This window comes from Bubalus bubalis, chromosome 11 (genome assembly GCF_019923935.1).
Source record: "Bubalus bubalis isolate 160015118507 breed Murrah chromosome 11, NDDB_SH_1, whole genome shotgun sequence".
Taxonomy (NCBI): domain Eukaryota; kingdom Metazoa; phylum Chordata; class Mammalia; order Artiodactyla; family Bovidae; genus Bubalus; species Bubalus bubalis.
The window spans coordinates 90,097,567-90,124,828 of record NC_059167.1 but is presented as its reverse complement, the minus strand read 5'-3'; the positions used below and the strand labels follow the sequence as shown (position 1 = coordinate 90,124,828).

General features: G+C 40.8%; 1 long non-coding RNA gene across 3 annotated transcripts; it reads left to right on the top strand.

The window, feature by feature from the left end:
- Positions 1-225: 225 nt before the first annotated feature.
- Positions 226-26,906, top strand: LOC112587926. 3 transcript variants are annotated; one of them, XR_006543033.1, is made up of 4 exons: positions 226-1,224; positions 23,387-23,492; positions 25,090-25,153; positions 26,260-26,383. It is a non-coding gene; the product is annotated as an uncharacterized LOC112587926 (long non-coding RNA). The 3 variants fall into 3 exon arrangements; XR_006543034.1 differs by lacking the exon at positions 26,260-26,383 and adding an exon at positions 26,466-26,906 and having other exon boundaries at positions 227-1,224; XR_003112454.2 differs by having other exon boundaries at positions 229-1,224; positions 25,090-26,383.
- Positions 26,907-27,262: the final 356 nt, after the last annotated feature.

The following is a 27,262-nucleotide window of genomic DNA, read 5'->3' as shown; positions in this document are numbered from 1 at the left end:
GTGCTGAAGCAGCTATAAAAGTTTCAAATCGAAGACCAAGAATCCAGAGGCAGTATTTAAAAAAAATACTCAGGCTAGTGAGGCAGGGCCTTGAAAGAGGGCTTCTAAATTATCTAAGGAGTGTTTTATAATTATCTAAGGAGTGTTTTATAATGTTCTGAAGATGTTACTTCCTAAATTTCTCCAGGAAGAGCTGGAGAAACATAGTCAGCAAAGCAATGTGTGCGTAACTGTTACATTTAGATGGGGTGGACAGTTTATAGTGAAAGGTTGTTATTGAGCCGTAAAAGTCTGCGATTCTCGGCCTCTGGAGGAGAGAAATTCAATCTGGGGCCAGTGACGAGGCTTGATCGCTCAGAGCTTTTGTGTAATAAAGATTTATTAAAGTATAAAAGAGATAGAGAAAGCTAAAGAATGCCAAACGCTTTGCTGGTCCTCAAATAACTCTCCCATGGGTATAAAGAACTGCTGGGGAGAGGTGAGTACCAAGGTTGGGGCTTCCAAATCCCCAGAATAGCTCAAGGACAAAGGAGTAGGGGTTGATAAAAGTAGGGAGGGAGAATGGTCACTCATGGCCTTTATCTTCTCCTTTAAAAAAAAAAAAAGCAACATATTGTGTCAAGGCTTATTCTAAAGTCTTAATCATCAGAAGGATGTGGTTTTAACACAGAAGTTGATCCAGAATTGTGTAATTGTATAAATTCATGTTTGGTGGGTGTTTTAAGAGGGTGAATGACGATTACATTATTCCCATTATAGAAATGGCATACGGAGTCTCTCTCCTTCATGGTTTTGGAGGATGAACTTCAATGCCTGGAAGAACTAGAAAAAGGCCATTTGATTACCAAGTTTTTGGTATATTTAGCACCGCCACTGTCTTCCCCTTACTTCACTTCTGACTTTCTCCCTTAATCCTTTCTGCTTCTGTCGGATTCTGACATAGCTGGCAAAAATCCAGGGAATTTGCAGAAACAGGCTGTTCACGTCCCACGCTGGTGCTGTCACTGCAGACTGCTTCAGAGCTGCTGTCTCCCGGGCTTGGACAAAGTGTCAGGCCTCCGTCTTTGTCATCACAATCCGGGTGTCTGCCCTGTGTGCTGGGTACCTTGCAGAGCCAGCAGACCAGCCCCAGGCATGCCCTCTGGGTACTTAGACTGAAGAGGGGACTGTAGAGAGTACTCCGAACTAGACAGTGGAGATAAAAGAGGGGCAGATCAGGTAAAGGTAAGCATTTCATGTGTCTAACTGAAACCTTGTAACTCAGATTGGGACTTTAACCCACAGTCTTTTTGTTTTTTTTTTTAATCTTTTGAAAAAATAATTGTACTTATTTATTCATTTTTGGCTTTGTGCTGGGTCTTCCTTGCTGCGTGGGCTTTCTCTCTAGTTTCGGTAAGCAGGAATGAGTCTCTAGTTGTGGTGTGCGGGCTTCTCGTTGCGGTGGCTTCTTTTGTTGAAAATCACAGACTCTAGGTGTTCAGGCTCAGTAGTTGTGGCTCTCAGACTCGAGGGCACAGGCTCAGTAGTTGTGGCACATGGGCTTAGTTGCTCCAAGGCATGTGGGATCTTCCTGGACCAGGGATTGAACCCGTGTCTCCTGTATTGGCAGGTGGATTCTCCACCACTGAGCCACCAAGGAAGCCCCACCTCCACCCCCGCGGTCTTTTAACTGAGATCACACACGTGGTCTCGGGACTTAATAAAGCTCAGGTTCTTGATGTTTCATCACAGAAAGAATTCATTGAGAGACAAAGTGATAGATAAAAAGTGAATTTATAATATTTAGGGAGACTCACACTCCACAGACAAAGTGTGGGCCATCTCAAAAGGCAAGAGAGGCCCTGAAATACGGAGTGGTTAGTTTTTATGCGCTGGGTAATTTCATGGTAATGGGTGGGAAGATTATTAATATTTTCAGGGAAGGGGATTTACAATAATTGGATCACCACCCATTTTTTGGCCTTTTATGGTCAGCTTCAGAACTGTCATGGCACTGGTGGGTGTGTCACTTAGCTTGTGCTAATGTATTATAATGAGCTCAAGGTCCATTGGAAATTGTATTTCTTGCCACTTTGGATCTACTTGGTTCTAACTAGTTTTTGTTACATCCTATGGCTAATGTCATTCTTTTAAAGGTTGTCCCTGGCCACTTCCCTCCTGTTTCATAACTGTATCTTCTTGATACATGATAGCAATGTGCTAGCAGCATGGTCCATTGGTACTCTGTGATAATGGAAAATGTTCTACGTCTATACTGTCCAATATTGTAGCCACACATGGCTACTGAGCACTTGATGTGTGGCTAGTGAGAAACTGAGGTTCTTATTGAGTTTAATTTTAACTAACTTAAATAGTCACATATCACTAATGATTAAAACATTAGAGACACTAGTGTTTTAAAAGATAGCAGAGAAGGGAATTCCCTGATGGCCCAATGGTTAGTACTCCACGTTTCCACAGCAGGGGGCCTGAGTTCCATCCCTGGTCAGGGAGCTAAGATTCCACAAGCCCTGTGGTGTGGCAAAAAAAAAAAAAAAAAAAGGAAAGAAAAAGAATAACTGAATATACACATGTATATATTCTTTTTTGTATTCTTTTCCATTATGGTTTATCACAGGCTATATACAGTTCCGTATACAGTAGGACCTTGCTATTTTCCTCTCCGTACCTCTTTTTACACAGCTGTGAGGTGGGGCTAATAATGCCCACTTTATGGTGGTGTTGTGATAGATAAGACGGATGGGGACGTGGGTGGAAGGAAGGAGCCATTTTCCAGTGTACTCAATCAAAAAAACTGGCCACAAGTTATTAATATCTGGGAGAGGCAGAGGAGCCCCGGGAGATGTGTATCCTTTTCACAAACTGTTAGGGGAACCACTGACCCAAACCGCCCTGCCTGGCCGAGCACCACAGCAACCACTCGCATGAGTTATCTTACAACAGGAGGTCCTTACAAGTTACCACCAACCAGGAGAATTCAGGAAAGTTCAAGAAGAGAGAGGAGACTCCAGCTCATATGTCCTACCAACCTCCCAGAATCCTTCTCTCTGGAATCCATCTTGGCTGAGTGATGCACGTGCCACCAAGGAAGGCCCCTGAGTCAGAATAATTAGCCAGAGACAACCCGGAAACTAATCCCATAACCATAAAAGCCAAGACTGCAAGCCGTGTGACAGAGCAATTGTCCTGGATGCCCTTACCCAGTTGCTCTGCGTCAGGGCTCCTCTTCCCAATAAAGTCTCCTGCTTTGTCAGCACGTGTCTCCTCAGACAATTCATTTCTGAGTGTTAGACAAGAGCCCACTCTTGGGCCCTGAAAAGGGTCCCCCTTCCTGCGAAAACCAGGGTGTGGATTAACACCTGTGTTGCATTAACAACTCTTGAAGTTGCATTAAGATCTCACATTCAGATACTGATGAACCTATTTGCAGGGCAGGAATAGAGATGCAGACGTAGAGAACAGACTTGTGGGCACAGCAGTGGGAGGAGAGGGTAGGACAAGTTGAGAGAGTAGCATTGAAACATATACATTACCATATGTAAAACAGATAGCTAATGGGAAGGGAGCTCTACCTGGTACTCTGTGAGAACCTAGAGGAGTGGAATGGGGTTGGGGTGGGACGAAGGTTCAAGAGGGAGGAAATATATGTATACTTATGGCTGATTCACATTGTTTTATTGCAGAAACTAACACAACATTGTAAAGCAATTATCCTCCAATTAAAAATAAATTTTAAAAAAGATCTCACAGTCACAGCTCCTTTTACATTTTCAGTGGTTTCACTGGAGTGTTCCACTTTTATTCTGCGTTCTGTTCCCATCATCTCTCCCATCAGCCAGTGGTGTGATATTTAAGCTGGTGTTGACCTAGTCACAAAAACTTGCAACAAAATTCTGTCCTCGGGAAGGCATCAACTGTAATCTCTGCCACCTGAGAATCCCATATACGGCTCCCACATGACTGTGAAGAAATATTTCGTCCTGCTATCTCCTCCTTTCTCTGCTGAGTCTGCAAATACAGGATACACAGGCACGCAAGAACATTTCAGCAGCTCAAGTTTTAGTCTAACCTTTACATATCCATTTGCCTGTATCTTCATGTCTATAATTATGTAATTGCTTTCTTTTACTGCCTATAAATCAGAGCTCTGTCATCTAAGAAAAGATCAGGACAAACAACCATAGAACCAATATTCAGGCAAACCCTTTCCCATCTTGTTGTGCACAACCACGCCCCCTGTTGACTGAGGCATGCCAGTTGAAAACCACACACACACACAAATTCTCTACAGCTCAACTGAGGGAAAATTGACATACTACACATTACGCTATTTGAAATGCACACTGAGGAGCTTTAACATGCGCACATGCCTGTGAAACCACCACAGTCAAGAAAATGAACATTTTTATCACAATTTTTCCATTTTAGGATCAAACTGGGTGAGCACTCCCAGTTCCAAACTAACTGGTAGAAGCAAGACATTCCTCTTCAAAATAGTGGCTCTGGTCCCTGCAGGGAAATCTTTATTTCAATCGGTTATATTGGAGAGGCAGCTCTCCGTTTGACCTCTCTGTGGCTTTTCCTCCTTCCCCACAGTTACAACATTCCTCTTGCTGTTGAAGGCCCTTTTCTCTGAATCATCTGCTTTTTATCTATAGGCTTCTTTTCCTTCTTAAAAACAAAACAGAAACAAACACCTCTTCCTGCCTCTTCCTCATTCCTTCCTTCAAGCACCCATTACTCTCCCTCTTCTTCATGGCCAAACTTCCAGAAAGAGATGTCCAAATTCACTCTCTCTGGGTCTTCACTTCCTGCTCTCTCTCAAAACCACCCCTCCCTCCACCACACAGGTCACCAGGTCACTCACTAATCTCAATGTTTGCTACATCCTTTAAACCCTTCTCAGTCCTTATCTTACTCTGACACCACTAACCTCTCTGTCCTTTGGTTGCTTTTAAAAAGTAACTGATGCTTCCGCCCCCCCACCCCCACCCCCACCCCCCTCAGGCCCCCCCTCCCCCCCCCCCCCCCCCCGCCCCGGTGCTCTTTTTTTGTTTTTGTTTTTATAAATTTATTTATTTTAATTGGAGGCTAATTACTTTACAATATTGTAGTGGTTTTGCCATACATTAACATGATTTTTTTTTTTAAAGACTCAAACAATTAATAAAAGCATTAGAAGGCTTCTCTTAGGCTTGCCGTGTCTCACTGCTGCAGGCAGGGCCATAAGAATCCCTGTGCAGTTGCTCAATGCACAGAGTAGCCTCAGGAAGTCCCAGAGATGAGTCACTGTGGATTTTGAACTTGGGGAAAATCCCTTCCTTGCTCTGTTATAGACACCAGAGAAGCTAAGAAATGTTTATAGACAAGCACACAAACAAAAAGAGAAGGGAGTGCCTTTAGTAACTCTTCAACTTTGGCCCTAAGAGTAGCTTTCAGCACTGCCTTAGAGGTGGCATGGTAGCTGTGTCTGCATGACTAGCCCCTATCGCTCTCTCCAGACAAGAAGTCCTTCTGGGCCTGGCTATTTGCTTTTGTGCAATTTTTTCCTCAGGCTAATTTCTCAAAGTGAACTAGCTTAATACAGTGTTGTGTGTATTTTACATTTTAATACAAACTTCCTTTCAGAAATGTTATACCTATTTATTTTCTAACACTGAACTTAAAAACATCTTTGCCTCACTGTCACCAACATTGAATTTTTTCCACTTCTGGTTTTAACTGTGGCTTTTGTAGACTGATTCTGTTTGTCTGACAGATTTGAGTATTTTTCTTTTCATAAGTTAATCTCATTCACATTTATGATTGTAATTATCATATCTAGTTTTAGGTCTATAATCTTATGTTGTTTTCTATTTTTTATGCTTCTTTGGAATATCTTTATTTTTTTCGTCTTCAGTAGATTCTCTGTTGTCTTTCTGGTAATTCTGAGGGTAGTTTTGCTGGCTTTTAATTCTGTAAATGGACATTTGCGTCTTCCATAATATACCTAGATATATCTTTCTCAAACAGTACAGCATTTACTGGGTTTTCCTGGTGGCTCAGATGGTAAAGAATCCGCCTGCAATGCAGGATACTTGAGTCTGATCCTTGGGTTGGGAATATCTGCTGGAGAGGGAATGGCTACCCACTCCAGTATTCTTGCCTGGACAGAGGAGCCTGGCGGACTATGGGGTTGCAAATAGTTGGACACGACTGAGCGACCATGCACTACAGCATTCAGTTCAGTCGCTCAGTGGTGGCTGACTCTTTGTGACCCCAAGAACCGCAGCACGCCAGGCCTCCGTGTCTATCACCAACTCCTGGAGTTTACACAAACTCATGTCCATTGAGTCAGTGATGCTGTCCAACCATCTCATCCTCTGCCGCCCCCTTCTCCTCCTGCCCTCAATCTATCCCAGCATCAGGGTCTTTTCAAATGAGTCAGCTCTTCATATCAAGTGGCCAAAGTATTGGTTTCAGCTTCAACATCAGTCCTTCCAATGAACACTCAGGACTGATCTCTTTTAGGATGGACTGGTTGGACCTCCTTGCAGTCCAAGGGACTCTCAAGAGTCTTCTCCAACACCACAGTTCAAAAGCATCAATTCGTCAGCACTCAGCTTTCTTTATAGTCCAACTCTCACATCCATACATGACTACTGGAAAAACCATAGCCTTGACTAGACGGACCTTTGTTGGCAAAGTAATACCTCTGCTTTTTAATATGCTGTCTAGGTTGGTCATAACTTTCCTTCCAAGGAGTACGCACCTTTTAACTTCATGGCTGCAATCACCATCTGCAGTGATTTTGGAGCCCCCCCCAAATAAAGTCAGCCACTGTTTCCCCATCTAGTTGCCATGAAGTGATGGGACCGGATGCCATGATCTTAGTTTTCTGAATGTTGAGCTTTAAGCCAACTTTTTCACTCTCCTCTTTCACTCTCATCAAGAGGCTCTTTAGTTTTCTTCACTTTCTGCCGTAAGGGTGGTGTCATTTGCATATCTGAGGTTATTGATATTTCTCCCGGCAATCTTTATTCCAACTTGTGCTTCTTCCAGCCCAGTGTTTCTCATGATGTACTCTGCATATAAGTTAAATAAGTAGGGTGACAATATACAGCCTTGATGTACCCCTTTTTCTATTTGGAACCAGTCTGTTGTTCCTTGTCCAGTTCTAACTGTTGCCTCCTGACCTGCATACAGGTTTCTCAAGAGGCAGGTCAGCTGGTCTGGTATTCCCATCTCTTTCAGAATTTTCCACGGTTTCTTGTGATCCACAGTCAAAAGCTTTGCCATAGTCAATAAAGCAGAAATAGATGTTTTTCTGGAACTCTCTTGCTTTTTCAATGATCCAGCGGATATTGGCAATTTGATCTCTGGTTCCTCTACGTTTTCTAAAACTAGGTTCAACATCTGGAAGTTCATGGTTCACATATTGCTGAAGCCTGGCTTGGAGAATATTGAGCATTACTTTAATAGTGTGTGAGATAAGTGCCCTTGTGCGGTAGTTTGAGCATTCTTTGGCATTGCCTTTCTTTGGGATTGGAATGAAAACTGACCTTTTCCAGTCCTGTGGCCACTGCTGAGTTTTCCAAATTTGCTGACATATTAAATGCAGCACTTTCACAGCATCATCTTTTAGGATTTGAAATAGCTCAACTGGAATTCCATCACCTCCACTAGCTTTGCTCTTAGTGATGCTTCCTAAGGCCCACTTGACTTCACATTCCAGGATGTCTAGCTCTAGATGAGTGTGAGTGATCACACCATTGTGATTATCTGTGTCATGAAGATGTTTTTTGTACAGTTCTTCTGTGTATTCTTGCCACCTCTTCTTAGTATCTTCTGCTTCTGTTAGGTCCATACCATTTCTGTCCTTTATTGAGCCCACTTTTGCATGAAATGTTCCCTTGGTATCTCTAATTTTCTTGAAGAGATCTCTAGTCTTTCCCATTCTATTGTTTTCCTCTATTTGTTTGAATTGATTGCTAAGGAAGGCTTTCTTATCTCTCCTTGCTATTCTTTGGAACTCTGCATTCAGATGGGTATATCTTTCTTTTCTCCTTTGCTTTTCACTTCTCTTCTTCTCACAGCTATTTGTAAGGCCTCCTCAGACAGTCATTTTGCTTTTTTGCATTTCTTTTTCTTGGGGATGGTGTTGATCCCTGTCTCCTGTACAATGTCACGAACCTCCATCCATAGTTCATCAGGCACTCTATCAGATCTAGCCCCTTAAATCTATTTCTCACTTCCACTGTATAAACATAAGGGATTTGATTTAGGTCATACCTGAATGGTCTAGTGGTTTACATACTATGAAAACATAATTTGCTCAAGATCCATGGTCCTTGAGAGTGAGGAACTAGGATTTGAATCCCTGTCTATCTGATCTGGGGGCTTCCCTGATAGCTCAGGGAATTTACATACCTGAATGGTCTACAGCATTACTGATCTAAATCTGTGGGGTTCTTGTACTCTTAAAATCCTTTGGAAAGAAAAATCCCATGCTGGTTGGGTCTGAGCTCAAATAGTTCCTCTTGCCCAATTGGACATCCTTGATTATTTCTCTTTAGAACCATTAAATTCCTCCCACCTCCCACCTTAACAATGAACAATAGCCCAAAGGCTATTGGAAAACTCAGCAGTGGCCACAGGACTGGAAAAGGTCAGTTTTCATTCCAATCCCAAAGAAAGGCAATGCCAAAGAATGCTCAATTAATTTTTAACCAGTCCAAGCTGTGCTGGTATAGATTGCACTTTCACGTGAATGATCTCCTTGGGTCCTCACAGCAAGACTGTAGAAAAGCCTCTAATCTCCCACATTAATAACAAGAAAACTGAGGTTTAAAGAAAGCATGTGTGATTTGTCTTTGTGATTCATACTCTGTGGATACTCAGCTAGTGTCCTTTGATAGCCACACTAAAAAACAGAACAAAACAATCAAAACCAAGATAATCCACAACTCCAAATTAGAATTATTTACACCCTTGCCAAAGAATATAATTTTATTTATTTTCAAAGAATATAATTGCAACTGGATGCTATTTAGCTCTTATCTCTCTGTTGAAAGAAGTTATATTTATGGAAAATTGCTTGAAGTACATAAAAAGTCCATCCATCTCTCTAAATTAGCATTTTCTAAAAGGAGTTGATTGGATGTGCAAGATGTTAATTAGGTGTTACACAAAAAAATGAATATGGTCAACTAATGACAGAAAACACTGAATTACAGTTGCTCATGGAAACTGCTTGTAGAGTTGCTTTTCATCGGCTAGGGTAAACCATGAACCTACAAGATGAAGACATCATATGCAAACTGATTTGACCTCTATTAATGTCTAGTGTTCTGTGGAACACAATTTGAGAAACAATGATAGGTGGGCAATAATTTCCCATCAGAAAAACCTACTAATTATTAGTGGAAGAAAATAAGTCCAGGTTGGCTAAGCATAAAGCAATATTTGGAGAGAAATAGAAAACATTTCATTTATTTGCTTTCAGAATTAAGAACAAAGAACATAAAACCTGATTCAAGTGAAAAGGTGAACCAGTATTTCTTGGATACTTACTCTGTGTTGGCTCGTTTACATACTTTATCTCTAGTAATCCTGACAACACTCTGGGGTAGACATCATTTCCCCACTTCACAGTTAAAAAATAAAGTTTAGAGGGGATAATAATTTGCTCAAGATCCACAGTCCTTAAGAGTGAGGAACTAGGATTTGAATCCCTGTCTATCTGATCTGGGGGCTTCCCTGATAGCTCAGTTGGTAAAGAATCTGCCTGCGATGCAGGAGACCCCGGTTTGATTCCTGGGTTGGGAAGATCCACTGGAGGAGGGATAGGCTACCCACTCCAGTATTCTTGGGCTTCCCTTGTGGCTCAGCTGGTAAAGAATCCACCTGCAATGTGGGAGACCTGGGTTCAATCCCTGGGCTGGGATGATCCCCTGGAGAAGGGAAAGGATACCCATTCCAGTATTCTGGCCTGGAGAATTCTTTGGACTGTATATAGTCCATGGGGTTGCAAGGAGTCAGACAGGACTGAGGGACTTTCACTTCACTTCACCTTACTATCTGATCTGAAGCCTGTGCTCTGTCCTGTATATTACTTCTCAAATTATTTAAAAATATTTTTCAATATTGCGAAGCTAAGGAAAAGAAACAGAGGGAAGATAAGGACAGAAAGTGAGAGAAGAGACATAATTAGAGCACGAAAGGGAAAGGCAGACAGAGGAACCAAGTGAGAAAGCCTGGGTTGGTTAGTTTTAAGACAGCGACATGGAGCTGTACAAAGAAAGAAAGAAAGTCATAGAAACAGATATGTATTTTTTTTAAATTCAAACACAGTACCTAGAGTTTTACACAGGGAGACAAATATACAGAAGCCAACTGATGTTTGCACAAAGATATCCTTCTTTTAAAAATGTAGATCTTTAAGTTAATAATCCCAAAGGTAAACATAGCTAAAATCATCAGTTAAAACATTTTTATTTCTATGTGAAGTTGGAAAGTACAGATGTTTCTGAAATTGTATGTTCATGAGTTTTGGTTAGAAAAATTTTTACTGTTCTTCTTGGAAAATATAAAGTGCCACATTCCGTGTGAGACAATGGTCCCAGAAAATCATTCCTTTCTTGAGGGCTCTTAGAATATCTAGACTTTCAAGACCAGATGCTGTTGAGATGTTCAGTCATGATATCTGATCTGATGGGCTTCCCAGGTGGGCTCAGTGGTGAAGAATCCGCCTGCCAATGCAGGAAACGCAGGAGACTCAGGCTCAATCCCTGGGTCAGGAAGATCTCCTGGAGGTGGAAATGGCAATGCACTCCAGTATTCTTGCTTGAAATATCCCATAGACAGAGGAGCCTGGTAGGCTGCAGTCATAGGGTCACAAAGAATCTGAGCATACACGCACTGGTCTGATATTTGTGCTATGTGTTAAGTGGAATTAAGAGCCAAATCTGGCATGGGAGTGGAATATTTCCTAAAATATTGACATTGTAGCTACATAATGTGCTTTTGACAACACCTAGAATAATGTTTATAATGTAGGCTTTTGAAAAGTGGTTTCTTTTTTTCCTTTATATCTAACGGTCTTTAGAGATAGGGATGGATATAGGGAGTACCTAGTGATTTGGCTAAACGTGCTCATGAGAAATCTGCTATAAGTCTAATAAATTGTCATGACTGTGAAGATAAGCTTTATCATCTCTCTGATAGTTTTAACATTTTTCTCTTTGAGTTCAATGTTCCATAGTTTGACTCCAAAGTGTCTAGGTAAGTGTGTGTTGTTATTTTTCCTGCTTGGCTGGGTGGGCTTCTTCAATTTAGAAAAAAAAAAGTCCTTAAAACTTCATCCATATTTCTCCAAATACTATCCCCCTTTCAATTTTCTTTATTTGTAACTCCTATTGAGTATATGTGAAATCTTCTCATTTTATCCCCCATGTTTCTGATTTACTTTTTTAAAAATCATGTATTTATTTGGCTGTGCCAGACCTTAGTTGCAGCATGTGGGATCTAGTTCTCTGACCAGGGATGGAATCCAGACCCCCTGCACTGGGAGCTCAGAGGATTAGCCAGGGAAGTAACCTGATTTACTTTCAAGTTTTTTTTTTTTTAAGTTTTTCTAATAGATGGGGAAACAGTGGAAACAGAGTCAGACTTTTTTTGGGGGGGGGCTCCAAAATCACTGCAGATGGTGACTGCAGCCATGAAATTAAAAGACGCTTACTCCTTGGAAGGAAAGTTATGACCAACCTAGATAGCATATTCAAAAGCAGAGACATTACTTTGCCAACAAAGGTCCGTCTAGTCAAGGCTATGGTTTTTCCAGTAGTCATGTATGGATGTGAGAGTTGGACTGTGAAGAGGCTGAGCGCCGAAGAATTGATGCTTTTGAACTGTGGTGTTGGAGAAGACTCTTGAGAGTCCCTTGGACTGCAAGGAGATCCAACTACTCCATTCTGAAGGAGATCAGCCCTGGGATTTCTTTGGAAGGAATGATGCTAAAGCTGAAACTCCAGTACTTTGGCCACCTCATGCGAAAAGTTGACTCATTGGAAAAGACTCTGATGCTGGGAGGGATTGGGGGCAGGAGGAGAAGGGGATGACAGAGGATGAGATGGCTGGATGGCATCACTGACTTGATGGGCGTGAGTCTGAGTGAACTCCGGGAGTTGGTGATGGACAGGGAGGCCTGGCGTGCTGCGATTCATAGGGTCGCAAAGAGTCGGACACGACTGAGCGACTGAACCGAACTGAACTGATGCTACATTTTATATGATTTCTTTATATTTAGTTTCCAATCCATTAATTTATTTTAGCTATGTCTACTATTCTGTGTACATTACTTTGCCGACAAAGCTCCATCTAGTCAAAGCTGTGGTTTTTCCAGTAGTCACGTATGGATGTGAGAGTTGGACTATGAAGAAAGCTGAGTGCTGAAGAATTGATGCTTTTGAACTGTAGTGTTGGAGAAGACTCTTGAGAGTCCCTTGGACTGCAAGGAGATCAAACCAGTCAATCCCAAAGGAAATCAGTCTTGAATATTCATTGGAAGGACTGATGCTGAAGCTGAAGCTCCAATACTTTGGCTATTGATGGGAAGAACTGACTCCTTGGAAAAGACCCTGATGCTGAAAGATTGAAGGCAGGAGGAGAAGCGGATGATAGAGGATGAGATGGTTGGATGGCATCACCAACTTGATGGACATGAGTTTGAGCAAGCTCTGGGAGTTGGTGATGGACAGACAGGGAAGCCTGGAGTGCTGCAGTCCTTGGGGTCGCAAAGAGTCGGACACAACTGAGCGACTGAACTGAACTGTTCTGTGTGATCTGTCCATTAGTGTTTTACACAGTGATTTTATTTTTTAATATATGAAATTTCTAATTGGTTCTTTTATTATGTTGTTATTTTTTGTATGGTGTCCTGTTTTTCCATAACATATCTATTCTTTAAAAAATTTGAGAGCAATGTGTTTAAAAATCTCTCTAGATTGCTTGATTATCTTGAGTTTTAGGGGTATACTTTCTCTTGTTTGTTGTTTCTGCTTCTTCCCCTTTAAATCTTCCTCTTGATAATTTATAATTTTTTTTGAGGTTATCATGTATTTTATTTTTAAAAAATTATTTATTTTTATTTGGAGGATAATTGCTTTACACTGTTGTGTTGGTTTCTGCCATACATCAACATGAATCAACCATAGGTATACACATGTTCCCTCCCATCTATTTGTAATATTTTGACTTTGAGTGTTTCTGCAGCAGGGTTTCCCATGGAGTTCTGTGTGCTGTGGATTTGAAGGTGTTTCTAACAGGTCAGCTTCACAGTTTGCTGTTGCCAAGACCCTGCAGGTTTCACTAATTATGGGAGAATTTTTATGTTGAGATTTTAGTTCAAGATTTCTGCATCAAATGTCACACTGTGTGTGTATGTGTGGTGTGTGTGTGTAGTGTGTGTGCTGTTGCCTGCCTAAGGGTAAATGAATAAATTAGTCCTCTCTTTAATTTGGTATTATGTAGACAGAGAATTAACAGAATGGAGTAAAAGGTTATAAAATCTGTGTCATTTGTCTTAAAGCTGTTTGCAATTCCATATTTCAATTTTGTTTCAAGGCAGTAAAAATTGAGCTCTTGCCTTTATTTGTCTATGTTGTTGTAAAGAGTTGAGCTTGTTGTTTTAAGTCAAATCAGTAGTTCAATACGTGGGTAATTTTTTCATGCCTTCTCTATTAGCTGTTGCTGTTTTCTCCTTTGGGATAGAAGGCAGTGAGGCTTGAAGAATAGACTTCTTGTCTATAATTCACAGACTTGATTGGAATGTATTGGGAATTATCCTTGTGAAACTTTAATGATTCACTGCTTGTTGGGGAATTGGAAACTATTGATTCATGTTCTGCCTGGGGAGACGTTGCTTCTCTCTGCTAAGGGTGCATTAAGGAGTTGGGTTTGGGTTTTCATTCTGCCAAAAGTCAGACTGTTGTCCACTTTTAAATCTAGGATGAATGGAAGTCTTCCTCAGTTCTGGCAGATAAAGCTTTGATACAGAGCCACATATATTTCCAAATCTTTCCCTTAAATGTTACCCAGTTTAGACCAAACTTTGCAGAGGAATGAGAGATTTCTCTGTTATCAGAGAACGTTTGACACCTGCATTGTTCAATAGGGAAATTACTAGCCACATGTGACCCCTGAACCCTTGAAATGTGGTTGGTTCAAGTTAAGATGCATTGTAATTGCAAAATACACAGTATGAAAAAGTAAAATAGGTCATTAACAATTGTTACATTGATTACATGTTGAAGTGACAGTATTTTGGATATGTACTGGGATAAGTGAATTGTTTTACTCACTTTACCTGTTTCTTTTTTTAAAATGTGGCTGGGAATTCCCTGGTGATCCAGCATGTGTTTGATCCCTAGTGGGGGAAATAAGCTGTGCAATGTGGCCAAAAAAAAAAAAATTTTTTTTAAGTGGCTAAGTAGAAAATTTAATTATTTAGGTGGCTGGCATTTTATTTCTATTGAACAGCACTGCTAGCTGCTATAGAGTCTCACAAATAGGGAAACCCATAAGTAATCTAATGAGAACTTATTTCAGTTTATTTTCACCCTGTACTTCCATTCACCTTAAACATTTTTTTCTTTTCTTTTTGCAATATCATGATTTTTTATATAAGTTAATGCCATACTACTGCAAAGCAGGTTAACTTAAAGGGGTTGTATTTCACATAAGTGAGGTTTTAAGGTCAGCATATAAGATGAAAATTAAATATAGTCAAATTTACCCTTGAAAATCCCTTAGGAAGGCCTTAAGCTGCCCTGACACACCAACTTTTATTGAGTCTCAGCCAGATAATTGTTTTTGTCCAGTATGAGGGCAGACCTCTGTATAATTTTTTTTTTAATTGAAATCAGATGAAGTGGTTGGTTTGTGTTTGGTGCCATGTTATAGCAAAATATAAATCTTAAATCCACAATCACCCTCATCGCGGAGAGATGCCTGCCTCAGAGAAGTGGTAGGGAACTGGAGTCTGTGTGGAAGCAGTGAATTTACACTTCTTGTTTGCATGTGAAAAAAGGGGCATGCATGCTTTATTTCTCTCTCATCACCCATCAATCTTTCTGTTTCTTTCTCTTTATGTTTGCTAGGTTCTGATAGATGAATTTGCATGCTTTAGTATATAAAAATCTCTCTAGTTCTAATATTCTGTGGGCTTATGATTCTAAATGCTCATAAAAAGCTATAATGAGGTTGCACAACCGTGTAAATATATTTAATGCTATTGAAAAATACAGTTAAAATGGTAAACTTTATGTTTTATATGTATATATATATATTACAATAACCAAAAAAGTCTTAATTCCATTTGACTCCATGATTACATTTGGTGGGGTAAGAATGTAGAAAACTTGGGAGTCAGAATCAGTGAATGCAGATGTTTACAGATTGGGCTCTTCAACAGCAAAATCTGAGACTGAGTTTAGCATACAGGATATTTATTGTAAAAAATTCTCTTAGGGGACTTCCCTGACAGTCCAGTGATTAAGATTGCGTGTTCTCAATGCAGGTGGCCTGGGTTCTATCTTTGATTAGGGAACTAGATCCTGCGTGCCATAACTAAGACCCAGGCAGGGCAGCCAAAATAATAATAATAATAATGATAATAATAATAATCTCTCAGAATCAATACCTATGGAAGGAGAAGAGGGATGCAGGAGAGGGTACAGGGAAAAGCTATGCTGTGCTACAGGCTGTACAACGGACTCAGTCAGCCCTTCTGGGACTCTGGAGCAAAAATGGCCTTATAGAGTTGTCCCAGCACTAAGCTGAAATGTTGTTGTTGTTCAGTCACTAAGTTGTGTCTAACTCTTTGCCACCCCATGGACTGCAGCACACCAGCCTTCACTGTCCATCATCAACTCCCAGAGCTTGCTCAAACTCATGTCCATAGATTTGGTGATGCCATCCAGCCATCTCATCCTCTGTCGTCCCCTTCTCCTCCTGCCCTCCCCTTCTCCTCCTGCCCTCCATCTTTCCCAGCATCAGGGTCTTTTCCAATGAATGGGTTCTTCACATCAGGTGGCCATAGTATTGGAGCGTCAGCTTCAGCATCAGACCTTCCAAAAAGTATTCAGGTTTGATTTCCTTTAGTATTGACTGGTTTGATCTCCTTGCAGTCCTAGGGGCTCTCAAGAGTCTTTTACAGCACCACAGTTTGAAAGCAGCAATTCTTTGGCGCTCAGCCTTCTTTATGGTCCAGCTCTCACATCTGAACATGACTACTGGAAAAATCATAGCTTTGACTATAGTAAGGCCTTTCTACCTAACTTCAGTAATGTGGGCTGTCCCTGGAAGGGTGTAACTATGGATGAGGTAGCTCTCTGCAGCAAAGGCAATTCCTGCAAGGCTGTCTGCAAGCAACTCTCTGATAGCTGGGACCAGTCCTTCCCTGAAGGGAGATCTTCACACTGTACTCAAGATGTCACCACAGAACTTTTTCTCTTGCAACCCAGCATCTATTTCACCTTTCAAAGCTGTACTCTAAGTTCCTTTAGAAGAATTAATTCTTCTAAAGCATGAGCTTCTTCGTGGAATAATAAATTACATGCTCTGTCCTCCTTCTGAAGTTAAAAACCAGTCAAGGTCTCTTCCTGAACTTCTAATCTTGTACAAAATACTTAACCGAAGATGAAAAACAGGTTGATGTTCACACTTTCCAGACCAGAGGATGGGGTCATCCTTGTTGCCCTGCCTCCAGCCTGTCTCCTTCAGCTACATTCATTCTTTCAATATGCCTCTAATTAATGCTCCCCTTTTTGGACTGAATTTAGCAAATTTCTTTGGCTTGCAACCAAATCATCCCAGCTGATATGCTGGGCTTCAGATCGTGACTCCAGCACATGCCAGTGTTTGATCTATTTGCCTCGTTGGCATGCGAGTCCTTAGTTCCTGACCCGGGATAGTGCATGTCCCCTGAAGTAGAAGTGCGGATTCTTAACCACTGGACCCCCAGGGAAGTCCCACCAGTGTTTGATCTTAAATCTCTGTGAGTCTTGGTTTTTCTCATCTGCAGTTAAATCTGTCCTATAGGGTAGAGCCAGGATAAGGGATGGTGTATTGACTCAGAACTGTAACTAGTAGTCTAAAAAGGTTATACAACTAATAAAGACAAGTCTCTAGCACCCCCCCACCCCAGTTTACACTGTGAGTTACTCTACTAGAATACCAAGTGCTGTACGTGTTAAGTGTGGGAATAATGACGATTTCTTGTTTGCCAAGTCTCTTTTGGGGATGGGTTTTAATATCACCTCCTCAACACTGCTGTTCTCTAAAGGGCTGAGGGGTGACACTATTCATGATACTGCAACATAAATTAATGGAACAAGGGAGGAAGATGGTAACCTGTCTTCCAAGAAATGTTGAACCAATGGATAATCAGACTGAAATCTTAAAAAAATAAAATATGCGACTTCTCCAGCAGTCCAGTGGTTAAGACTCTGTCTTCCAAGGCAGGGGGCAGAAGTTCAATCCCTGGTTGGGAATTAAGATCCCATATGCTTTGTGGTCGGAGAAGGCAATGGCACCCGACTCCAGTACTCCTGCCTGGAAAATCCCATGGGCAGAGGAGCCTGGTAGGCTGCAGTCCATGGGGTCGCTAAGAGTCGAACACGACTGAGCATCTTCACTTTCCCTTTTCACTTTCCTGCATTGGAGAAGGAAGCGGCAACCCACTCCAGTGTTCTTGCCTGGAGAATCCCAGGGACGGGGGAGCCTGGTAGGCTGCCGTCTATGGGGGTCCCTCAGAGTCGGACACGACTGAAGTGACTTAGCAGCATGCTTTGTGGTGAGGCCAGAAAAAAAAAACAAACACTCACAATGTTCAAGGTGGTTTGTAGTGAAATCCTTAAAAATTGCTGATTGGAGAAGATGACTAATAACTACTTTGAGATTTAGTTGTATTAAATAAAATATGTTTTGATGGGTATTTTTCACGTGTAGAGATACTGTGATTTGGCCTGTGTTATATTTGATTTGGTGTGTAGGTGACAACATGTGGGATTTTAATTGGATTCTCTTGTACCTTACCACAAAAAGAAGGATGGGGGAAAAAAATGAAAAGATTCATTAATAAAGCTCTTCAGACACAGTAGCTTTTAGACATTCCTCCCTTGCACCTCAAATCAATCCTCACTGCCAACGTCAGAATACTTAGATGTTTTTTTGAGTTGAATTATTGATGTCTTTGTCTTCCTTAGACTACAAGTGAAAAAAGTTGAATGAAAAATTGAATGGTTACTACTGAAATATTTACCGATGGAAAGATATGATGTCTGGGATTTGTTTCAGAAAATGTGGGTGGGGGCAAGTAGCAGGTAAAGTAGATGGAACCTGACTGATTTCAGTTTAATGTTTTGTGGGGCTGGGTTAGGGTACCTGGCTTCACTATTTTATTCTGCCTACTTTGTATATGTTTAAAATTAGTTACACTAAATATTTTTTTTAAAAATCGAATGATTAGAACTGCTGCTGCTAAGTCGCTTCAGTCATGTCCAACTCTGTGCGACCCCATAGATGGCAGCCCACCAGGCTCCCCCGTCCCTGGGATTCTCCAGGCAAGAACACTGGAGTGGGTTGCCATTGCCTTCTCCAATGCATGAAAGTGAAAAGTGAAAGTGAAGGCGCTCAGTCCTGTCCGACTCTTAGCAACCCCATGGACTGCAGCCTACCAGGCTCCTCCGTCCATGGGATTTTCCAGGCAAGAGTACTGGAGTGGGATGCCATTGCCTTCTCCTGATTAGAACTAGTAGTTAAAATATATATGTATGTGTGCTAAGTTGCTTCAGTTGTGTCTGTCTCTTTGTGACCCCCATGGACTGTAGCCCACTAGGTTCCTCTGTCCATAGGATTCTCGAGGCAAGAAAACTGGAGTGGGTGGCCATTTCCTACTCCAGGGGATCTTCCTGACCCAGGGGTTGAACCTGTATCTCTTGTGTCTCCTGCATTGACAGGCAGGTTCTTCACCACTAGCACTACCTGGGAAGCCCCTAAAATATGTATGCACAAAGCAAAGACTGGGAGAGAGCACAGGAAAATGAAGAGTTATGTTAGAGTAGTTAATTATGGGTGATTATTTTAAATAAATAATCAGCTTCAGCTTTACCATCAATCCTTCCAGTGAATATTCAGGGTTGATTTCCTTTAGGATTGACTGGTTTGATCTCCTTGCAGTCCTAAGGACTCTCAAGAGCCTTCTCCAGCACCACAGTTCGAAAGCATCAATTCTTTGGTGCCCAGCCTTCTTTATGGTTCAACTCTCACATCCTTACACGACTACTGGAAAAACCATAGCTTTGACTTTATGGGCCTTTGTTGACAAAGTGATGTCTCTGTTTTTTAATATGCTGCCTAGGTTTGCCATATCTTTTCTCTCAAGGAGCAAGCATCTTTTAATTTTGTGGCTGCAGTGATTTTGGAGCTCAAGAAAATAAAATCTGTCACTGTTTCCACTTTTTCCAAATTTAATGAAAGTTAGATATTATTTTTATATATTATATTAGGAAAGATGAAAATGATGGCCGATACTCCATATTTTAAAGAATATAGAGAATCGGGAATGCTTAAATTATTGTTAGGAATAGAAATTTGTACAACTGTGGGGAAGGCGTTTCTTCTAGATATGTATTCAAAGGAAGTAAATGTGAAGAAGGGAGTTCACTACAGCATGTTTATAAGTATCAAAACACTAAGAAGAGCCTAAATGTTTCCCAATTGGTTAAATAGACTATGGTTCATCCACACAGTAGACCTCAAAAAGAATTTTTTAAATTAATTTAATATTTAAAATAAATACAGCTAAATCTGTATTTATTAACATTGAAAGAAGTCAGAGAAAAAATTAGGTTGCTTAACAGTATTATAGGATTTCACATATATAAAAATAAAATGCACATCTCTATTTGTATATTAGATAGTCTGAAAGAATATATACCAAACTGATAATTCTATTTGAGGAAAAAAAGGGGAGGGTATCAGTTATCATCTTTTCACCTGTAAATAACAGAAAATATAAGCACAAATGTGCTTAAATAATAAATGGAATATATTGACCAAGTAACCAAAATGTTCAGAGGTGAAGTGGGCTTTTGGTAAAGGGTTGATGGAGGAGTTCAACAACGTAATTCAGCTGCCAGCTTTTGCTCTGTCTTGCCCTTGCCTTCAAAGATAAAATCTTGTTGAGGACATTATGTTAAGTGAAATAAATCAGATGGAAAAGGACAAATACCATATGATGCCACGTATATGTGGTACCTGTGAGAGTGTGCTCAGTCACACCTGATTCTTCCTGACGGCACGGACTGCAGCCCGCAAGGCTCCTCTGTCCATGGGATTCTCCCGCAAGAATACTGGGGTGGGTTGTCATTTCCTCTTCCACGGGATTTTCCCAACCCAAGGATGGAACCCATGTCTGCTGCACTGGCAGGCGGATTCTTTACCACTGAGGTACCTAGAAAGGCCAAACTCTTATAGGCAGAAAGTGGAATGCTGGTTGGCAGGGATTGTGGGTAGAAGGGGAAACCGGAGTTGTTGTTTAATGAGTAATAGTGTCTTTTTGCAAGATGGAAAGAGTTCTAGAGATTTGTTGCACAATAATGTGAATGTAGACTTTTAAATGGTTAAGATGTTACATTTATGTATATTTTACCATAATTAAAAAAAAATACAATACTACATTAAAAAAGGTAAAAGCCTCATCCCAAGGAGAGCTCCCCCTGGTGGTGGAAGGGCTGCTGGCGCATTCGGGCATGGGGCTTCTTCATTCAGGCCCTGCCAGAAGTACTGGTTTTCCTTTTTCTCTTTGTCAAACAGCCGCCTCTGCTGCTAAGTCACTTCAGTCGTGTCCGACTCTGTGTGACCCCATAGACGGCAGCCCACCAGGCTCCCCCGTCCCTGGGATTCTCCAGGCAAGAACACTGGAGTGGGTTGCCATTTCCTTCTCCAATGCATGAAAGTGAAAAGTGAAAGTGAAGTCGCTCAGTCGTGTCCGACTCTTTGCGACCCCATGGACTGCAGCCTACCAGGCTCCTCCGTCCATGGGATTTTCCAGGCAAGAGTACTGGAGTGGGGTGCCATCGCCTTCTCCGTTGTCAAACAGCAGATCTAGGCTTTCCTCTGATTGGACCGTGATGATATGTAGGGTCATTTGTCTGTTCCTGAATCATCCTAGGGACCTCTTTGTAAATTTTGGGAGCAATTTTGGTTGTCACAGTGATTGAGTATTTAGAATATGGGCCAAAGATAATAGATTTTTCATAATGTATATTGTTTTTCAGTTGCTAAGTTGTGTCTGACTCTTTGCTACCCCATGGGCTGTAGCCCGCCAGCTCCTCTGTCCATCAACTCCCAGAGCTTGCTCAAATTCATGTCCATTGAGTTGGTGATGCCATCCAAACATCTCATCCTCTGTTGTCCCCTTCTCCTCTTCAATCTTTCCCAGCATCAGGGTCTTTTCTAATGAGTCGGCATTTTGAATTAGATGGCCAAAGGATTGGCGCTTCAGCTTCAGCAAAGCCTTTCAAATGAATATTCAGGAGCAATTTCCTTTAGAACTGACTGGTTTGATCTCCTTGCAGTCCAAGGGACTCTCAAGAGTCTCATAATGTATGGAACAATCCAACATTACAGATTTTCCCCTTATCTTGCATGGCTTTTAATGTCCTGTTTGACATTAATGTGGATTTAAAAAACATGTTTATAATAATCTGAACCTAGACCCTAACTTCATTTTGTATATGAACATGAACTACTTGTTTATGGTCTTAATATGAATTGAATTTTAAGATGGGAGAATTATGGGTAAATTGAGAGAAAATAGTATTTTGTTTCATTTGGAACTTCACCAAGAGTTGTTCATTACTTCAGAAAATCATGTTTTGAACAGCTGACACCACTTTCTGAATATTGCAGTTCACACTGCATAATGCAATTCACATTGCATATTTTATCTCTGGAGCCAGGATGTATCCTACAATCAATGACATCTCAGATGAAATACTCTACTGAATCTTAGTTTGCATTTGTAGCTGTTGCTTTCACTTCTCACCTGGATTCTTATGGCAAACTCTCCAGCTGGTCTTCCAATCCATTCTCAACAGAGTAGCCAGATTTTTCCTTTTATTAATAAAATGTGGGTCAAAGCATGTCATTCCTCACTTCTCAACCTTCTAATGTTGCATCATTTTACTCAGAATGCAAGCTTTACAATGTGCTTTGAGGCCCTGGGAGATGTGGTTCTGTTTCCTCTCTGACCCATCTCCTACTTCTGCTTTTTCTCCTACTACTCACTTCAGGCCACCTCACTGGCTACTTACAGCCCAGATACTCCCTACAGAGGCTTCCTCCTTCGATTATTTGCATGGCTATTCCCTCCGCTTGGATACTTCCCCCTAGAAGTATCATTCATGATTCATTCCCTCACCTCCTTCAAACTGAATGTTACGGTCTTGGTAGTAGTCTTGACCACTAGTTTAAATTGCAACTTATTACCTACTTCCCTACTGTTCTGAATGCTGGTTTTTCCTTACCCTGTTCTACTTTTTACCCCCGTAATACTTATCACCTTACAATGTAATATATAATTTACTTACGTGTTCTGTTGTATTATGCCAATTGTTTGGTGTTTGTATCCCACTACCCTGTTAGAATGTCAGCTCCATGAAACGGGATTTCTGTCTGTTTGCCCTGACACATAGTTCTCAAAAACTGTCCAACAAATGGTGATTCTGCCATTAGGTACAAACATCTAACTACTTCATTATATCTTCTATTATAGTCGTGCCCAAGCATTTCCATATGGAAATATATAATATTTCATAAGGTATTATTTTCCTGTTATTTCTCCTTTATATTATAGCATTTTGTCATAATAGAAGGTATATCACAATACATGATCTATTGATTTTACAAGTCAGGATGGTAAGGCAGTGTTATGAAATGCTTGTTACAATATAAGGGTTTGGATGTTAGGGTTAAGAATTGCTGGTTTAGACCATTCCAGAAGCTATTTCTGAAGCTGTGAGTGGAGATAATCTCACCCAAACTGCCTGGCTGCTTCCTGAATGGAAGGCGTAGTGTGGATGTTGGAGACGAAACCACAATGTTGATCACAAGAAGGAAACAAATTTCATTTTCTAATTTTACTATACTTTCATATTGTTCATATTATTTGAATATTTTACAGTGAGTATTCATTCTTTTTGTAACAAGCAAAACCAATAAGGTTATTTTTACTTAAAAAAAAAACTACTGTAAAATATAGAAAAAGAGAGAAAATAAAAATCACCTTCTCTCCATAGATAACCACTACTAACTTTTTTTTTAAATACTCTTTTGTTTTCAGGCGTGGATGTACATTGATAACTTTTCTATGATGACTTTGAATAACAGGAGTTGGAGATGTCCTCTGTCAAGATTATTCTGGCAGCCACCTGCATGTTGGATGGAGGGTAAGACTAGGTTGTAACTTAACAATGGGGGTGGAGGGCTTAGAGTGGGCCAGAGGCTGAGAATGGGAACGGATACATCTCAGAGATACTGTAAAGGAAATAGGCTGTTGACCGTCTATGGGGTTGTACAGAGTCGGACACGACTAAAGCGACTTAGCAGCAGCAGTGATTAGTGAGTGTGAGAGCAGCAAGGATTTGTGTGTGTGTGTGTGTGGCATCTTGCTTTCAAGAATATTGAATACTTATATATGTATGGCTGAGTCCCTTCGCTGTTCACCTGAATTTACCACAACATTGTTAATCGGCTATACCCCCATACAAAATAAAAAGTTTAAAGTTTGGGGGAAAAAAAGAATCTATTTGTACTAAAAAATAGACTATTCAAAATTAAAAAAAAAAGAATATTAGAGATGAGGGAGAAACTTTTGTCTTCTTTTGTGCTTTATTGACTATGCCAAAGCCTTTGACTGTGTGGATCACAATAAACTGTGGAAAATTCTGAAAGAGATGGGAATACCAGACCACCTGATCTGCCTCTTGAGAAATTTGTATGCAGGTCAGTAAGCAACAGTTAGAACTGGACATGGAACAACAGACTGGTTCCAAATAGGAAAAGGAATACGTCAAGGCTGTATATTGTCACCCTGCTTATTTAATTTATATGCAGAGTACAGCATGAGAAACGCTGGGCTGGAAGAAATGCTGGACTGGAAGAAGCACAAGCTGGAATCAAGATTGCTGGGAGAAATATCAATAACCTCAGATATGCAGATAACACCACCCTTATGGCAGAAAGTGAAGAGGAACTAAAAAGCCTCTTGATGAAAGTGAAAGTGGAGAGTGAAAAAGTGGGCTTAAAGCTCAATATTCAGAAAACGAAGATCATGGCATCCGGTCCCACCACTTCATGGGACATAGATAGGGAAACAGTGGAAACAGTGTCAGACTTTATTTTTGGGGGCTCCAAAATCACTGCACATGGTGACTGCAGCCATGAAATTAAAAGACGCTTACTCCTTGGAAGGAAAGTTATGACCAACCTAGATAGCATATTCAAAAGCAGAGACATTACTTTGCCAACAAAGGTCCGTCTAGTCAAGGCTATGGTTTTTTCTGTGGTCATGTATGGATGTGAGAGTTGGACTGTGAAGAAAGCTGAGCGCCAAAGAATTGATGCTTTTGAACTGTGGTGTTGGAGAAGACTCTTGGGAGTCCCTTGGACTGCAAGGAGATCCAACCAGTCCATTCTGAAGGAGATCAGCCCTGGGATTTCTTTGGAAGGAATGATGCTAAAGCTGAAACTCCAGTACTTTGGCCACCTCATGCGAAGAGTTGACTCATTGGAAAAGACCCTGATGCTGGGAGGGATTGGGGGCAGGAGGAGAAGGGGACGACAGAGGATGAGATGGCTGGATGGCATCACTGACTCGATGGATGTGAGTCTGAGTGAACTCTGGGAGTTGGTGATGGACAGGGAGGCCTGGCGTGCTGCGATTCATGGGGTCGAAAAGAGTTGGACACGACTGAGCGACTGAACTGAACTGAACTGAACTGTGCTTTCCTGTTATCTCTTTTTACAAAACAATAAACCACGTAGGAAGTGTGAAATCTGATGGATTATGATGTTTGTGTACTCCTGTGAGACCATCACCACTATCGAGGTAACAAATGTATTTGTTATCCCCTCAAATGTCCTCTTAACTTTTAATCCCTCTCTCCCTTCTCTACTCTTTGGTTAGTTTGCATTTTATAGAAATTTGTATGAATGGAATCATACATTATGTACTCTTCTTTTCGCTTCTTTCACTCAGCATAATTTTGAGATTCATCCAGCTTGTTGTTATGTATCAGCAGTTTGTTCCTTTTTTATTGCCAAATAGTATTCCACTGTGTGGATATACTGTACCAAAATTTACCGTCTATCCACTTGTTGATGGACATTTGGGCTCTTTCCAGTTTTTGCTATTACAAATAACTGCTACAAACATTCACATGCAACTTTTCATATGTATATATGCTCTCACAACTTTTAGATAAATACCTAAGAGTGGATTGACTAGGTCGTGTAGTAATTATTCCTCTGTTCTAAAAGGGTCACTTTTATCTTCTTTTTTGGTAACCCTGACCAATTTAGTATTGCAGTTTTAAAATTTTTAAATTACTAAAAGTCCAAGCTTTTTTCCAAGTAAATGATGGAGAAACAAAAATGAGACTCTGGTGGTCAGCTAGGTTTTTCTTTTCTTTTGAGCAAGCATGGCTCTTATTCACATGGGAAATTACATAGACTTGATGGAGTCCCACGATGCCAAAGCAAATTCCCTCTTCTGAGGTGCAGTAGTAAACACACAATAGGCATAAGGTAGGAGTGTGAGGATGAAAGGGGGCTGGTAATTGGTATTTATTCAGAGAAATTTCTCTGCCATGGTGGAATTTATGGGTTGGGTGGGATGAGGATGAACAAGCTAACTTTCTAGCTGCTAGAAAGCAGCTAGCCCACAGGAATTCTAGGAGGCTGTCAGGAAAAGGCACACAGCCCCAGGACGACAGAGTTCCTGGGAAGACTGAGGAATTCATAGTAGCATTCCCCATCCCCTGACATCCGTTTTCTACAACTATCTTTCCTTTTATTTTGACCTTCTGTTTCCTGTTTCTGTCCATTTTTAAAAAACTGAGATCCAACTCCTTTTAGTTTTATGTGTGTGTTAAAATACATGCAACAGGGATTTCCCTGGCGGTCTGGTGGATAAGAGTCTGCCTTGCATTGCAGGGTATGCAGGTTCGATCTGTGATCTGGGAACTAAGATATCACATGACGCAAAGAAGATCCCTCATGTCGCAAGCAAGACCCATCACAGCCAAATAAATAAATAATATACATACCATAAAATTTACCACTTTAACCATTTTAAATGGTTCAGTGGCATTAAGTACATTTATGATAATTTTATAATTATCATCACTGTTCATTTCCAGGACTTTTTCATCATCCCAAACGGAAACTGTACCTAGTAGACAAAAACTCCCTATTCCCTTTCTGTGCTGTGCTGTGCTAAAGTTGCTTCAGTCATGTCTGACCCTATGGACTGTGGCCCGCCAGGCTTTTCTGTCCATGGGATTCTCCAGGCAAGAATACTGAAGTGGGTTGCAATGCCCTCCTCCAGTGGATCTTCCCGACCCAGGGATTGAACCCATGTCTCATACATCTCCTGCAATGAAATGCGGGTTCTTGACCACTACCGCCACCTCTAAGGATTTACTCAATCTAGGTATCTCGTATAAGTGGAATCAGACAGTATTTGTCCTTTCGCTCCTGGCTTATTTCACTTAGCATACTGTTTGCAAGATTCATTCATGTTGTAGCATGTATCAGAATTTCATTCCTTAGTAAGGCTGAATAATATTCCATTGTTAGTATATCACACATTCTGCTTATCCATTCCTCTGTGATGCAACTTGTGTTGTTTCCACCTTTTGGCCATGCTGTGAATGTTGGTGTACATGTGTCTGTTTCAGTCTCTGCTTTCACTTCTTTGAAGTAGAATTGCTGTATCATATAGTAATTGTAAGTGTAATTGTTAAAAGAACCACTAAATTGTTTGACACAGAGTCTGTACTATTGTACATTCTCATCAGCCATGTATAGGTTTCGAATTGCTTCACATCCTCTCCAATACTTCTTTTTTCTGTTTCATTTTGTTTTGTTTTTAAATAAAAGCCATCCTTATGAGTGTGAAGTGGTATCTCGTGTGGTTTTGATTTGCATTTCCCTA